Genomic DNA, 16,909 nt, shown 5'->3' on the forward strand with positions numbered 1-16,909 from the left:
GGTGGCTTGGCAGCGATCCCACCTAGAAATGAGCGTTTACCAAAGCGAGCTGTCGGGGATGCAGTCCGTGCCATGACGATCTGTGGTGCGTTTGGGATTACCTGTCGAGCCGTAGCTGCTCCCTGTGGCCGCAGGTGCGTGATGGCTGGGGAGATGTGGAGAAACAGCAGCAGAACAACCAGCAAGTCCTTCGCATCACCTGAGTGCTCCGCACCGCAGCTGTGTCCAGGCTCCATCCAGGATTCTCCTCCCTCAGCTTGAGATTTGTGCTCCCTGCGCCCACCCCGCGCTTGGATCTCCTCATGGGTCGAGCCTGACACCTTCTGTTCCTCTGAGGAAATCGAGGTGTCGGCCGAAGTTTCTCACTGCTCGAGGTGGCTGAGCTGCCGGACACCGCTCCGGGCCGCGGGGGGCTGCTGCAGCCCCGCCGAAAATGCGAGTATCCCGGCGGCGCGCCCCTCGGCCCGGTCCTTCCGCGGGGCTCTAGCGGCAACCGGAGCGGGCAGCGCCGGACCCGCCTCTCCCTCAGCCGCGGCTCGACCCGTCTGGCGCCGCGAGCAGCCGGTAAGCGCGGCGGCGGGCACTCGACGGGAGGGGGCCCGGCCAGTGAGGAGGGCGCTGCCTGTCTGAGCGTGGGGGGCGGCTCCCCCGCCCGGCTCTTCCCCTCCCGACCCCGGCCCGGCTCTTCCCCCCCTCGACCCCGGGCAGGCATCGCGGCCCCGCCGAGCCCGGGTGGAGGCGGCGGCGGCGGCGGCAGCCGGGCGTGAGGGGAGCGGTGTCCCCGCCGCCCCCTCACAGCTTCCCGCCCTTCCCGCGACAGGTAGGCACGGCCCGGGGTGGGGGTGCTGAGGTGGGTGCTGTGGCCGCCAAGTGGTGGGTACGGGGGGGGACCGGCTCTGCCCCGTCTGGAGGGTCGGTGGCTGCCCTCCTGCTTGCAGGTGAAACGGGAGGTCAGGGTGGGTGTGGGATTGGGCAAGGGAACCTACTGGAAGCCTGTGAAGCTGAGCTGTGTGCGGGCTCAGCCCCTGACTTCAGCGGCGGAGTTTCGTTACCTCAGCGGGGCCGGCAGCGGGCAAGGGCATGAAATGCGCCTTGCCTGGAAGGCGTCTTCCTGCCCTTGTTGGGGCTGGGAGCGGGGAGGCGGCCGGGTGGGTGTGTGGCTGTGAGGACATGGCGGAGAGGAAGGGGGGCGGTGAGGGGTGGACGGGCCGGTGCAGGCGGGAGCCCGGCCCTGAGGTAGCGGAGGGATGGCGGGCGGTGGGGGAACAAGTGCACGGTGACTGGCACAGGACGAAGAGGGCGGGAAGGCAGAAGTAAGCAAAGAAGTCGGGACTGCTGAGTCTCTCCTCATGCTGTTTGCAAGACTGCAGACGGCAAGATGAGGTAGAAGAGGGGAAAGGGAGCCGAGCGTGGTCGGGAGTGGGACAGAGCTTCCTGAGGGGCCATGGAGCAGTAAAAGCGGTGGGAAATACAGTCGGTGTTGGTGTGCTTAGTGAAACACCTGTGTAAGTAGGCCTCGCTCTTTAACACAGAGGTCACAAAACCTCCCTGCAAGTAATCGAAAGCACCAGTGGATTTATTCTGGAAGTTTTTACATCCTTTCCTTATCTAGGTCTTTTGCCCTTTCCTGTGGTCTTGGCTGTGTTGAGCTTCTCTCAGAGTAACCTGCCTTGTTGAAGGGAGCCTCTGTCAGGGGAAGAGGTTGTCAAAAACAAAAGCTGTCTTTGTTTAAAGCTATTTGTGGACCAAGGTTGTGACTTAATTGTGAAATAACATGGCTTTGCTTTGCTTACATTAAAAACACAATAACACACTGAAATAATCAAAGTCTTGGTAACTAGGTTGAAATGCAGTTCAGCAGTGTGGGACTTGAATGTAGGTTTTACAGTGCCTCATCTCTCTTGTGAATAAATATATAATTAGTGTTAGGTCTTTTGTGCTTCTCTTTTAGTGTTTTATTTGAAGAAGTGCTTCAGGGTAGAGATTGTAATTGATAATGCTTTATTCTTTCCCACTTCCTTCCTGAGCTCTGTAGCTCTGTCGCTCTGTCTTCAGGTGTTTGTTTGTTATGGTATGTGATGTTATTTTACTGGTACTGAATATTATATCCAAACCTGTGGTGAGCTGGTGAATGGATTAGATTTCCTGTGGACCTGTCTGCATTAGACTTGTGATTGCCTAATTGCCCATGATTGTGAAGAATGAGAATCTGTAAACAACTCTGAGGCTCAGTAAGGTGCTGATGAGCACCGCATCTCCTGTCTGCAGTGGGAAACTGGGAGCATTTCCACATCCACTGGCTTACATGTAATAGGAGACAGCAAGAAAGTGAGTTAAGTGTGGATCCACTCTTTACAGGCTTCTGTTCTGCTTAACAGTTGCAGTTACAGTTAGTGAACTGGAGTACCTGCTGCTAAATTTATGGATCTATTGCTGGATACCACAGTAAGATTTTTCGGGCTTGGGTATGGTTGTGAGTGGAAGTTTGCAGGTACTCAGCATCTCTGAAATGTGCTGAGTTTTAAACATGTACCTGTATGCATTCCATAGCTCCAAGGCACTGAAGTCCCAGCTGTCCTTCTGGATGTCATAGGACATTAACTTTGCTCATCTCTTCTATATTAAAAATCCAAGCACTCTAGTTAGGCCAAATATGTTAATTCCTCAGAAATCAATTGAGAGCACAAACCACAAGCAAAGTGTAGGGAAACAGATGTCATCGCTGCTCAGGGGGTGACCAGGTTAGGAGAAACACTCCTGGTCTTGTAGAAGGAGGCAAAATGCCCTCAAAAGGCCCTTGCTGAATAGGGGCAACACTTTTCCCAGTCCCAGATTTGATGACCCATTTGACCTTAAATATATGAGGTATAAAAACTTTACTGAGGCATTTGCAATGATTTTATGCAGTACCTCCAAACCACAGTGCAGCTTTGATATTTCTTTTCTAGCCACAGTTGGTCTGATGGTTTAGAAGAATTAAATCAGGAATTAAACCAAGAATTTAGTTAACTGGGCATGAAGCCTGGCCAGATGCAGCCTTATTGCTGGGCACCCTTAGCAGGTGTGTTACGGTAAACTAGAATTAAGAGCCCATCAAGATACACTTGAGAGTCAGGGCCACCTGAGATATCTTTGTTTTGATTCTGACTAGGTCTTTTGATAGCTATTGTTTTATCCTGCACTACTCAGGCTTTCCGCTGCTAAGTCCAGATAAAAATAATGTTTAATTTCTTCAGGTTGATTATCCCATGCTTCCATCCCAGCTTTTCTCTTTTTCCCTACACTTGTGCTTCCGTCTGTCAGCTGAGGTTATTCAAGCTTTCTGTTTTCCTGTAGCTTAGAAATTTCTCTGATGCTGTATCCCATGAGTTGCTTCCTTGATCCTCCACTCAGCAGTAGCCCTGGCTCTTTCTCACTGTGTGCTGCTCATAGCTGGCAGCCACAGCACTTGCTGAGTGATTTGAGTCTTGGAAATCACACTTCTCTTTGTGCTGTGTTCCTGGAGCGAGTGGTACTGTGACTTCACCCCTTTAGGATGTGCCTGACTCAGGTAAGGTGTCTTTAGGGTATCTGGGATGTGAGGAAGGTGGAGGGCTGGGAGGTGTGTTCATTCTCCAGATCAGCTGAGAGCAGTCTGAAGAAGGGAAAGTGAATTATGCAAGAGACTGCAATGGCTTGATCAAATTTCTGTCTTAAGTTTCATTGGCAGACTCCAGTTTCACTGCTTCTGAGGTCAGATTGTTACGTTGGGGAGTTTGGTAAGTGTTTGCTGTGGAACAGGACTGTGAGTTTCTAGAGAAGCCCCTCAGAGCCCCAGGGTGACGTACATCTTCCCATCAAACTAGTTTTCTATTAATTAAAAAAGTATGCACCCTAGATAATGTGAACTCTTTGTAAGGATAGTAGAGACAAGTTATTTATCTTCAGCCTTTTAATACTTCTATTTTTTTTTGACCTTTATGTATTTCTTCTGTGTTAGTTATAACTGTCTCCTGCGTATCTGAAACACCTTTGCTGAAGCCTACAGGAGGATCATTGCTCTATTTTCTAACTTCTCAATCTTGTCCTAATCAGGAATGTAAATGCATGCATAATGCTCTGCGTGTCATTAACTTCAGCAAAACACTGTCATGCTAAAATCAATGTTTTTTTTGAATTTAATTTTCCTGCCTGCTTGAGAAGCAGCACCTGGAATTCACAAGCCAAGAATCCTGAGAATAGGTGTATACTGTAAGCCGTATATGGTGTTTACTTTCTGCATTTTTCAGTTCAGCCAGGGAAAAATAACTTCAAAATAGGGTTATGGTGATTTTTCTAGCCAGTTTCTCCCTTCAGTCTTCATACTTCAATAAAAAGCTTCATTGCTTCTTTAAAAATGAACGGAGTTAGCATGGTATTTACTTACACTCAACTTGCCAGCAGTGATCTCATTGTGAGCACAGCATTAACACATTCCAGAAATTTCAGGGAAAAGCCCTTCTATCTGCAGATAAAAACTTGCAGATTTAGAGGAATAGAGGGAAACCAGGAGAAAATAGTGTGATTGGAGCTAGGGTAGCAATGTAGCTGACCCTGGAATTCAGTTTCCGTGGCACAGAGCTTTATGTCTGAACTGAAAGATCAGGCTGTGAGGTTCTGTGTGGAGCAATCAGTAGACAAGGATACGACAGAGGCGCTTTGCCAGCAGTTCACACAAGTGTTTTTACTTGATGTCAAGTGATGTTGAGAATAAAAATGCTTGAGTTCTCACTCGTGGAGATGATTGTCACTGACATGTTGGAGATGCTGAGTATATGTATTTGACACAGTTTATCTTTAAGAATAAGGAGATGAGATTTAATTCATGTTAAAAACCTGGGGTCTGAGATGAGCCCTTGGCCCAGAACTTGAGTCTTGTTTTAATAGGTTGCCTTCAAGTCAGCCAGTCTGTAAGCCAGCACAGGGTTACTTTGGCTCAGACGCCACAGCGTGTGAGGCTGTCCCTATCTGAAAGTGTTTGAAAATAGGATTGTGAGCAATACTGCAAGCACTGTGTGCTGCTGGAGTGCATTATCCTGTTGGTAAGAAGTGTACAGTCTAGACCCCTTAGGAGTAAACCATAAGTGCAACTGTTACTGATGATTTAATACAGCAGCTTTAACATCTCCATTCTTCCAGGAAGGAGGGGAAAATGGTGTGCCACATTTCTGTTGATACAAATAAAGACCTACGTCTAAATGGTGAGATTAAACATAAGGCAAACTGTGAATCAGATTTAAATTCAAATTAGATTTGAAAAAGTGTTTTGATTTTCTTTGCTGTGACACATTTAGCATATGGTTCTGTCTGATCTCTGAGATACGGTAGCTGTATTTTGTGCCCAACATTGTTTCTGTGTTTGAACGGAGCAGTAGATGAGCTCTTGGTTAAAAGAATCCAAACAAACCCTTTATTTGGAAACCAGCCAGGCTGCTGTGTCTTTTTGATGGAAAAAAGCAGGGAAGAGCAGTGCACCCATATCCACTCCTGGGCATGTGTTGGTCTGGTGTGTGGCAGCGTATAAGGAAATGTGCCTTGTACCCAGCTGCATGGGAGGGCTGTATCTCAATAGCTATGCATGGGTGAGCAGCAAGGTGCTTAATGAGGGGATGCAGTAAGTGTTGTGCTAACACTTTCTTAGAGGCACCAGTTAAGTAAAATAGGCCAGTGGCTGTTGTCCATCCCTGAAGCCAAATGGCAAGGCACAGCTCCCTCCTACACTGCTGAGCTTGCTTCCTTTCCAAGATGGAGTGGCAATGACCAAACTGTCATCATTCTCCTGAAATTGTTACTGCACTTTCATGTAGGAGGGTTTGTCATATATAATGGATTTAAACTCTTTCATTCCTACATTTGGATTGTAAATACCTCTGATCTAGGTTTTGGTACCAGCGTTATACTTAGCCATGTATACCGGTTCTTCCTTGCAATATAAGATTCATAGGCACACATGCTTTTTGTTTAATTAAACTTTACTGACAAAATATCAGCAGAGAGAATACCTGGCAAAATCTGAGAATTGTAATGAGGTTTCAGTTGTTATGGAAATACAGTTTGGGGACTAACAGCCTTTCAGTTACAAACAGGATATTTATTCTGTCTCAGTTTTGAAAGTGAACCTCAGAAAACCAGTTAGTTAAACAGTATTTTTATGTTCAACATGGAGACTGTGAAGCTATGAAACCATTTAAAGTTTAATCGTCAGAGTATAACAGAATATCCAACAGTCCTTAATCTGATTGTCAAGATAACTGCTTTAATTTGTGCTAACACTGCAATATAAATATATAAAATCATCCAGCTATTCTACCACCATGACTTTTACCTGGGGATGTGAGAAGAGGCTGTGTATCTTGAGTAGTTTGTGACTTCTGGATATCATCCTTTGACATTACTAAGTTTCAGATAGGGAGAGAGCTGTTTCTGGGTCACTTATAATAGCTGATGGTCACTCATGGGTTGTACCATCTGGGATGTAGCCCTGCTAACGTTCTGAGGGGGAAGAAGTGCAGGTGAGAAAAGGAAAAAAGACAATAGGTATTAACGGAGAGGAGAAGCAGAGATGGAGAGAAACTATGAGGAGTGAACCCTATCACAATTAAGGTGTTGCATTATGTTAATCATAACCAGGGAGAATGTATTTGCTGACATTAATGTGGGACATGTAGGTAAAAGTAACCAGTGGAAAAAGCAACAAGAAAAAGTCCTTAAAATGCCACTTATTTAATCCTGCTGGTAAAAAGAATCTCTTTCGCTGGTGAAAACTGATGTCTCTAAGAAATTTAAAGTTCTTTCCTAAATTTAGCCTTACTTATCCACCCTTTGGCTTTCTGCATTTCTGATTGAACCTGGTGCTCAGTTTCTTCATTAAACTGTAAAAGTTGCAGTTAGTCAATTTTGTAGATGGGAGTGTGTGTTGTTGTCTTGGGTGTGAAAGACTCAGAGCTACTTGTACCTTCTTGGGAACCATTTTCAGTGTCACTTCTCAGAGACTTTGTAGTAAGAAATCTGGACCAGTCTTGGTAGCTTAAGGTGTCTCAGATAGTATGCTGTACACCGGCTCCAGTCTAATTTTCATCCAAAATGTAGGCTGCAATTAAATTAGGCATATAATTAAAGAATTTGCAATAAGATTTTTCTGGGTACAAAAAGATGCTTTTGTAATGAGAGGAGCCTGTGCTCAGATCCCATCAACCTATTTTAAAAGGAGGACTGAGTGCAAAAACTGATGTGCAGTAGGCATGTAGCAAATCACATTGATGTTCCTTACAGATGTGTTTTGAAAGCAGCTTTTATGGTGAGTGAGCAACCTGGACTAGTGGAAGGTGTCCCTGCCCATGACAGGGTTGGAACTAAATGAGCTTTAAGGTCCCTTCCAACCCAAACCAGTCTATGATTCTGTGAATAGGGCGTGTCCCTGGAAACCATGTTGCATTTCAGTTAAAATTCACGTTTTGGTTAAAATTGTATATTAACATTTTCCCATTTCAGCACTATTTCCAAACATTTTATTGAGCACTGTAACATGTGGAGGTTTTCTTCAGTTATCCAAAAAGAGTGCACTGACTTCCTCCACTACAGAGTGCTGTTTGTGAAGTTATGAAACCCAAGGGATTCCTACCTGAGTTGTACCCCACTGCCACGCTGCAGACAGAGAGGAGGGATCGGATACTGCTGCTGCTGCTCCCCTCATCTCCAGAGACTGACTTTCAGAGGACGTGACCTGAAAAAAATGGAGTGTAATAAAACCTGTGCCACTTGCCAGCCTTTGGGTTACTCCCAGGACATGTCCTTAAGAGCTTCCATGTTAGCAGCACTAGTAAATTTTAATCTGGCAGGTAACTGAGCTGTGGAAATCTTCCACTAGCTCTCTTAGGGCAGCTGCTTTCCCATTAGGTTCCCCTTGCAGCATGTCATAGTTGTAGCAAGCTCAGTAATCTGGCCCATAATTTACCCTAGTGTGTATACATATCTCTAGTCATTATTTCTGAAAATAGACTTTTAAGTACACTATAAATTACTGTAGCTGTATGAAACATTATGTCTCTCTTAGAATCATAAAATAGTTAGGGTTGGAAAGGACCTTAAGATCATCCAGTTCCAACCCCCTGCCGTGGGCTGGGACACCTTGCACTAAACCGTCGCCCAAGGCTCTGTCCAGCCCAGCCTTGCACACCACCAGGGATGGAGCATTCAAGACTTCCTCTTAGATGATATCTATCCAATTAGACAGTGTTCTCATAGGACATGACTTTGGTGCAGTATGTTGTTATTAGGTTTGTTATTATGCGTTGCTTTAATAGGACTGCAGAATGATCCTACCAGCAGTGCAGTGGACTGTACTATTTGTGTCTTCTCCAGAAAATGCTAAGGATTTTCTGAAGGATGTTGTAGCCTGGAAAACTTAAGCAAGAGGGTGGTACCTTTTCCTACTAGTGATAGTCACATATCCTTTGTTACCCATTGCTTCTTCCTAGGAGTTATAAAAGCAAATGCGTCTGGTGGACACGTGATTTTTGTTAACGTTGTATTTTTCACTAAGAATGTTTCTTAGTAACTCCCAGAATCTGGGATTTCTGCAGGAGCAACAGAAGTTGATGTGTATCCAGAGACCTTAATTTAGGTCAGTCATTGCCTGTTTCCTGTCACAAACTGATAATGCTGTTCAGGCTAGACCTGAAAAGTTTGAAAAGTTTAGAATTAAATGGCAATGCTTTATGATAGACAAGGCTTGTCTACCTGTCTACTGCAACCAGTTGCAGTTTATAAGTGTGTAATTCCTGAGAATCAGCCAGATGTGTCAGCTGTGGGATCCTGAGAGGAGGGATCTAGGTGAGGACTTGGAGAGACACCTTTTTGTTTTTTTGACTGATCTGTCATAATGAAGCAGGGCCAGGAGCCAAGGCAATATTGTGGCTAGCAGTGAATGACTTACAGGGCTTTATTGCTCTCACATAGATATAATTAAGGGTTGGGTTTGTTTCACCTGACTTCAGTGGTTTAAGTGCCTTTAGTGGTGAATAGAGAAGGGTCCTTCTGCAGGATCCTTGTTCCGTGTGGCTCAGCCGTCTCTGCAAGAATGAGTTTCTGTTTCCTGCCTGAGCTCACAGGGGTGACTGCTTGGCAGGTATGGCAGACCTGGCTTCTCTATCCCATAGAAGTCTGTGTTTGTGCTCTGATGACCCTCTGGCTTGAGGGGAGGATCCAAAGAGCTTCCAGGTTGGAAGGCTGGCTGCTCTGCTCACCATCACCTTCTCTCTAAAATGGGTTTGAAACCCACTTTTGGGAAGTCAACAGCCTGCAGAAATTTAATGCTTTTCCCGTTTCTCACTTTCAGCCCTGTGACACCCACTTGGATGTCCATTCCCCAGTGGAAAGCACAAGCCCAGCAGGTTGGAGGAGCAGTCTGCAGGCTTCCCTTTGTGAGCAACAGGAACAGCTCCACTCTTGGACACGAGGTAAGGTCATTCAGTGGGGGAGAAGCACCCCATGTGAGGGAAGAGTGATCTTAAGGTCAGCACTAAATATCCTTACTGGCTTTTCAGACCACAGAAGTTGTCTCATGCCTGTGGGTGCTGTAATCCTCTGTTTTCTTTCCCTTGGCAGTAAGTCTGAGCTCCCCCATTGCTGTCCTCTCTGTAGTTACAATTGTGTGAAGGATGAGAGCTGGGGACAGGCAGCTGTCCTTCTCTTTCCTGCACTCTGACCTTAGTTTCAAGACTTCCCACAACTCCCACTGCTGCTGATAGTCACAAATATCATCTTCACAGTTTGCCCTCTGATGTCTGCCAGCTTACCAGCCTGTAGCTGAGGTGTTATCTATGCTTTGCAAACACCACAAGCACCACCTGCAAAACTGAACTGAACCTACCATTTTGATGCGACGAAACAGCATTACAGAAGGAAAACATGCCTTTTTCTTTCTTTTTTTTTAAATGCCTCTGCTGTGTGAACCAGAAAAGTGTGTGTCACCTTCTCATTGGCATAGTGTTTACCTGATAGCAAGGATTACCCCTAAACAAATATTTTAAAGTGTCATCATAGAAGAATTTAGCTTTTGACAAATTCTGGTTTTACTCTGTTTTTACTTTTACAGTCAGGTTTGAAAAGCAAGGCTTTTGTATCACTGTGAACGCCACTTAGCTTGTCAGTCAGCTGTAAACTGAACGTGCAGATTAAAGGGATGTGAAATTTTTAGACTTAAAAACCATGGAAAACATTTAAGGAACAAAAGTGTTTATTTTATGTACATTGAGATTCTCAGCTGGTGTCAGCAGCTCTTCTGAAATCGGTGCCACCTTGGAGCCGACTTCAAAAACACAAGTGTTAATGCAAAGAGCAGGCCCTCTGAAGCAGCCTTTAAATGCCACATGGAAGAAAATATGTCAAAGTCCCTAAAAGATCCATATTGAAAAAAATAGTCCAGGGTAGTATTTTGCTTTTTTATGCTTCTCTTTCCTCTGTTCCCCTTCCTGATGTATCCCAGTAGCACCATATCTTGTCAGTTTTTCTCAAGGAGAACAATACCTCCTGCAGAGCTGTGTGGTGGCAGTGCAGTGGCTTGTGTCCTGTGGAGCTGGATCATAGTGTGTCACTGTTTGTTTTTTGGTGGATTGTATTTCTAATCCTAACTGTTTATATACAACAGTGTTCTTGTGTCCGATGGCATTTCTGCCTTCCTTTCTATTGAGGATATGAGCTTAATTTTTAATGAGATCCTGAAATACAAACCTTCCTTATGTTTGAAAGGCAGAAAAGAGAAGGAGGAGCCTTTTTAACTGAGAACTTAAATGTTTCCTTGAAGTTCTCTGTCCTGTGGTAATCCACCTACTTGGTCCAACTTTCTCTGCTGTTAATAAAGCTGGACCAAGCCTGAGGGTTACTGTGGAACTTTCCTTACATGATAATTCAGCCTGACAAAGAAGGTATAATACTCTATGAAATTAAACTCATCGTACTACTTTTTCCTTCCCTTTCTGTAAAGCTCCCTTAACTGCCAAGCCAGATGGGACAAAAAGACATTGTCAGTTACACTGAATACAGCAGTTCAGCAACATTCCTGGCTGTTGATAATATGCTTTTAGCAGAAAATGTTTGTTCATGTTTACTGGTTTTATTCAGTGTGATGGAATATTATGTAGTATGCAGTGACATATGTAGTAGTATATTCACTGTATTTACTGATATCTAATATTCTATCATTTTTGAGCTAAACTGAACACAGTGTCATACTGAGGTCCTCAAATATCAACATTTCCTTACTGGTCATCTAGAAGTGTACAGTGACCGTGTGAGGTATAATCTAATGGTAATTTATAGTGTGTTTTCAGTGTATTTGTTAACCCAAGCCTTGTTCCACAGTGTTGTTGCAATTGTTCTGTTTTTATTCCTCTTAGCATTTGGCTACAGCTGAATTGTTTTATGAAATTACTGCTTGATATTTCAGCTTCTCTCCAGTTCCATTTTGCAAAATACTTAATCTTTCTCTCTCTTTTCTCTCTTTTGCTTGAACTAGATGGTAGCTGTAGCTTTTCAGTTTGGGAATTTGGGTTTGTTTTTTGTAAACAGTTTATTCTGTTGTAATCTCTCAGTAAGTGACTATAAATTATATTTTGAAAAGTTTGTAAGGCAGCATCATGTATACAGACTTTTAAATGTCATCTTTGAAAAGCATCTGTTCAACTGGTGACCAGCAGAATGAAAGAGATGACTTGTTTTCTAGACCTTTATTTATATGCCAGTTGGTTAAAAGATAAGGACTTCAGCTTTCCATGTAAATATTACATCTTTCCTTAAGTAATACAGAAATTCTGCATTGCAGAATCAGATTTAGATACAAAACAACCAGAAAATAAAACCCAATATGAAAATGAACAAAAATTATTTGAATTCCTGCTTTAGACTTGTTTTCCACTGTGTCTGTGGAATCGCATCAGTGAGAGAGCTTAGATCCCCCTTGGGCACTTCTGGCTGATGCACAAGTTCCTGATTCCCTAAACATCCTACACTTCAGTGTGCTCAGTCTCTGTGCTTCACACACTGATTAATTTTATCAGTTTCTCACAAACTGTATACAAATGTTGTGTTGATAGTTGCAAATATATACAAAAATGTTTGTGCTCCAATAGCACCTAAAGGTGTTAAAAAGGTGGCATTTTGTCTTGCTGTGTACCTTCAAGAACATTGGTTTTGCCTTGAAAGCTGTCTGACTTAAATTTAATGTAAAAATAGAACATAAAAACCAAAACAAGCTGAAAAAACTCCCTAGTAATAGAACTGGAGCAAGTAATTGGTATATGCAGTTGTGCTGTAATAGAATGTGGGCATAATTTTGTCAGTTCAAACCATGCTCATGCCCTTTCAAAACATTACTCAAAAGTAAATTTGTACTAATTACTTGAACGCTATCAGGCATTTAGCAAAACAAACATGTAACATTGAAGGGAGTTTATTGGGTAACCATAAACAGTGGCTGCAACTGGCTGCAGGAAAACTCTGGTTTTGTACATTTTTGCTTCATGGCTATGTTGTATACTTGATACTTCTGTTCCACTGTGACATTCTACCACGTGGAAGCCTAGGAGGCTGGTGCAGTGGATGCCGCACCTTGTACACTACCTGTGTGTGTGCAGGTTTCTCGGTTAATACTTATTTTCATCTCCGATTTCTTGGGGAGTTCTTAGAGTCTCTCACTGAACACTTGTAAGGGCAAGAGTTATCTGTTGGCATATATCTGGGTCTATTTAATCTTGCTTAGGGGCAGAGAATGCACTAAACACCTTCTTGATGGCCCTAATTTGTGGGGTATTTGAGCTGCCTGAAGCCATCAGCTAAAAGCTTGCTGGTGTAAATAGTTTATGAAGCTGAGGAAGTGTAATAGAACTTATTTTTCCTGAAGAAATGTATTCACTGAATGTTGCACACTGTTTTCTGCTGATGATAATCAGTTAATAATTTCTCTAAAATTTCTTCATTAATTCACCTGTCTGTGAGGAAGACCAAAACCACTTGTTCATTAGTGAAAAGCATTTTGCTAAAAGAACATCTGGCCCCATCCAGGGGGTGTGTCAATTCCTGCTCTAGTTTCTGGATGTGGATAATTGGATTAATGCTCTGGCCTATAATGGGGACATGCCTTGAATTCAGGCTTTCTTAAACAGGACAATATGTAGCAGATTCCTGGCAGGCTCATTGAATTCTAATGCTTTCAGAAGAATCACTGAACTAGTTAAGGAATATTCTAGGTGCACCCATCAGTTAGTCAGAGGAATGCCAACAGGATGTTAACATTCCCTGGCTGGAGTTGCTCACAGGTCACTGGGGAGACTGTTGGTATTGTCACCTCTGGCAGTACATAAAACTCACTGTAATGCTTGAAATCACCTTTCCATGTGCTTCTCCTCCATTGCAAAGGTTGTCATGATTTCTTGGGTAAAGATGGAACGTGTTGCCTTGAGGGCTGGTGGGTGTGGTCGCCTAAATACCATCATTAGAGTGGTCTGTCCTTTGTAAAACGTTTTTGTAAAGAGAAGAGAGTGCAGTGGCCTAAGAGCAGTTGTTTTCAGTTTGTTGAAATGTGTTTCAAACCCGGTGAAAATACAGTTGTCGGTAAGTAGGTGACAGTTATGCGTGTGTGGAACCTTTTATTTCCTGCATCCCAAGCCCCTGGAATGACAATGATCCCAAAATCGGGCATTGGTAAGGTACAAGGTTTTTTGTGTAGTACATTTAAAGTCAAGATGAGAGGAGCATGCAGAAGAAGAGTTTATGCTGACTTCCAGTTCTACCCAACTAAATGTTATGTTAGTTCTGCTGTCATACTGGAAGAAAGCTGCAAGTTAGGTGCGTTCATTAGGATTTTATCCATTTTGTTATGGCAAAAGAAATAGGTAAGTTAGATTTTTATTTTATCTTACCCAGAGCATTCACATCCACTTCATCCCATGCCAAGAAGAGAAATCTTTAACCACTCTGTGTTTCATTTCTTATTTACTGGATCATATTCCAGAGATGCTGTGGAGATTGCTGTTACAGATGTGGCCATGGGATGAACAAAGTGTAACCTACCACAGTCTTTGGTATCTTTCTCTGCCTTTCTCAACAGAAATCTAACAGGCAGTTAAAAGCAGAGGCTGTAAAACCCTTCAGGCCAGAGAAAGACAGGGCAGCTATCACTCAAGGCTGAGGAGGGGTGAAGAGTAGTATGTCTGGTTCCCTTACAGAGCAGTCCTAGAGTTAGAGGAGACAAAAAGCAACGAAGCTGAGTGTCAAACGTTATCCTTTGAAGTTTCTAGGCTTATTCTGAGTCTAGCTGTGCAAGGAGAAGGGCTGGTGTGTAGCTTAGTTTAGGATGTTTGCATTAGACCTGGTTATAGGAATTGTCATGAACAACGATTGTCCTTTAATAAGCAACAACTCGAGTATGTGGCAACTGCATCCTTTATTTTAAGGTTGAATAGAGATGATAAGTGTTGTAATAGGGGATTAGGTTCTATAGGTTTGAGATGATAAGGAAAATAGTATAATTGAGGTTTGAGAGAAGTATGGACAAACCCTTCAAAGTCTCATCTGAATCATCACGTTACATCATTAATGTACAGTTGTGTGGTCCTTCAACAGCAAAAGGCCTCTCAGGGATGCCAATGACATTGTTTAAAGCAGTTTATATATTGCAGTCAATATCAGTAAAAGTTTTTTTGGTTGTTGTTTATTTTTAAAGTCTGTATTGGATGAGTGTCTGATGCTGAGGGACAGACTAAGAACAGAGCAAATATAGTGCAATGTATCACAATTTGACCTCTAAATGTTTGTGTTACAGCAGGTTTATTGAGAGCTCAGTCATGTAGAATGCATGCAGAGTAGCTACCTGGTGAACTCAAGCTGTGATTTGTTTTCTCAAGAGTCTCCAGTGTCTGCGTGTCAGCTATGCCATGGAGGGATGGACTCTGTGCCAAGAAGTACTTGCTGGTTTAAGATATACAAGTCCTAATTTTAAAGAATGCTGGTATTCATTTTTAGAGATCAGCTTAGTGTTTGGCAAGAACAAGAAGGCCCTGAGAAAAGGACTGAGGGCAGCATTTTTCTGCTATGTAAATGCTTAGTGGGACATAATTTTTTAATGCTATGTATCTCTGGGTCTCATGGAGTTGGATGAGGTGCAAAGGGAAAATCAAGAAGTGAGTTCAGTTTAGAGAGAAAGCTGAGTGTGAAAGAACTGAGCTTTTCAGAAGTGTGAAGGTGGTAGATTAAGTGTATGTGGAACTATTGTTCACAGAGTTGTGCAGCATGAGAGCTAAAAAATGAAATTTCCAGTTGAAATTTGTAGATTGGTTTAAAACAGAAGTTAACTTTTTTCACCGTGGATATTGTACTATATGGATTTTATAGCCTGTGACCACCACAGCAAAGCTTCTAATAATGGTAAGAGACTTATCAGAATGGAGCAGAAAGGTTTCTACTAATACTCTTTGAGTAGGACTGGGTCAAACCCAGACAACTACATCTGAATGCTGTTGAACTGGGGAGTGCATCAACCTCAGCCTTGCTGTTCTCTGCTCAATGTGGTAAGGAAACCTGGTCAGTGTTGGTAACAAAGCATTGGCAGCATGATGATTGTTGGAATGCACTTTGGAAGAAGAGAACCCTTCTCTCGAAGGTTTTCAAAGCATCTGGGTGCTCCAAGACTAAATTCAGGGCATCCTGGGGAAGCTCAGCGACCTTTGAACTGAAAACCTTCCTCTTCAGGTGGAGCTCTTACTGCTAGTGTCATGGTTTAAGCTATTCAAAATATTGTTTGCAGATTGAATGAGCATAAATATCCCATTTGCTAATTATGATGCTAATAGGCCATTAACAACTGATTCTGTTCACACTTAGTGATGATACTCAATTCAGGTCGCTTACTATTGTGTTTGCATTTAGTGGTGCTAATGAGGCACATGAGATGCTCATGTGATTTGTCCTCTGAAGGCTTACCTGAAAAATGTTCCTATAAACATAGTCCTGTTTTCCCCTCAATACCATTTATTTTCTCTTCTGTTTCCTGCCTAACCCTCAAGTAGTTAGAATTTCCATGCAAGTGTCCTGTGGAATTTGTGTTCAGACAATGTTCTCTGTACTCCTTTTGAGGGCTGTATTAATTTCTTCTGATTTATCTGTCAGTGGTATTATGTTCATAATGCCAGTAACAAGGTGTATTGTTATTGGCAACCAGTGTATTACTCGTTTGAGCTGAGATGCTGGGTAAACAGCACCTGCTCACATTACAGAGCTGTTGGGAAAGGTGAGGTTGAGGCAGATAGAGACAGAGGCTTGCAGTGCAAGCTATGGCCCAAGTGCACCCTGGCAGGTGGGATTGTTACTATGGTACCAAAATAGGTTTTGTCTAGGTAACTCTGGGTAGGTTAAATTTGTGGGTTTCCCGTGATGCTGATGATACCTCTCTCAGCTGAAGCTGTGGCCCATAGTCTCACTGAGGCAGTGATGTGGTATCAGCATGAGAAGGACATGGAGCTGTTGGAGCAAGTCCAGAGGAGGCCATGAGGACGATCAGGGTCTGAAGCACTTCTCCTATGAAGACAGGCTGAGAAAGCTGGGCCTGTTCAGCCTGGAGAAGGGAAGCTGCGTGGAGACCTCGGAGCAGCTTCCAGTGCCTGAAGGCGCCTACAAGGATGCTGGAGATGGACTCTTCATCAAGGGCTGCAGTGATATGGCAAGGGGTGATGGGTTCAATTTGAAACAGGGGAGGTTCATGTTAGATATAAGGAAGAAGTTCATTGCTGTGAGGGTGGTGAGGCCCTGGAACAGATTGTTTAGGGAAGTGGTAAATGCTTCATCCCTGGCAGTGTTCAAGGCCAAGTTGGACAGAGCCTTGGGTGACACAGTCTTGTAT

The 16,909-nt window shown here is 43.5% G+C and overlaps 1 protein-coding gene across 2 annotated transcripts in view; it reads left to right on the top strand.

The window, feature by feature from the left end:
- The first annotated feature begins 586 nt into the window (after positions 1–586).
- The window catches only part of SHANK2 (SH3 and multiple ankyrin repeat domains 2), a 366,357-nt gene continuing 350,034 nt past the window's right edge, over positions 587–16,909 (top strand). Inside the window, exons 1-2 of one of the 2 annotated variants that reach the window (XM_065685197.1) lie at positions 587–820; positions 9,356–9,476. The gene's annotated coding sequence lies outside the window, so the exon portion shown is untranslated. The remainder of the gene's footprint in view (positions 821–9,355; positions 9,477–16,909) is intronic. The other variant, XM_065685198.1, reaches the window with a different exon arrangement.

This window comes from Lathamus discolor, chromosome 6 (assembly GCF_037157495.1).
Source record: "Lathamus discolor isolate bLatDis1 chromosome 6, bLatDis1.hap1, whole genome shotgun sequence".
NCBI lineage: Eukaryota > Metazoa > Chordata > Aves > Psittaciformes > Psittacidae > Lathamus > Lathamus discolor.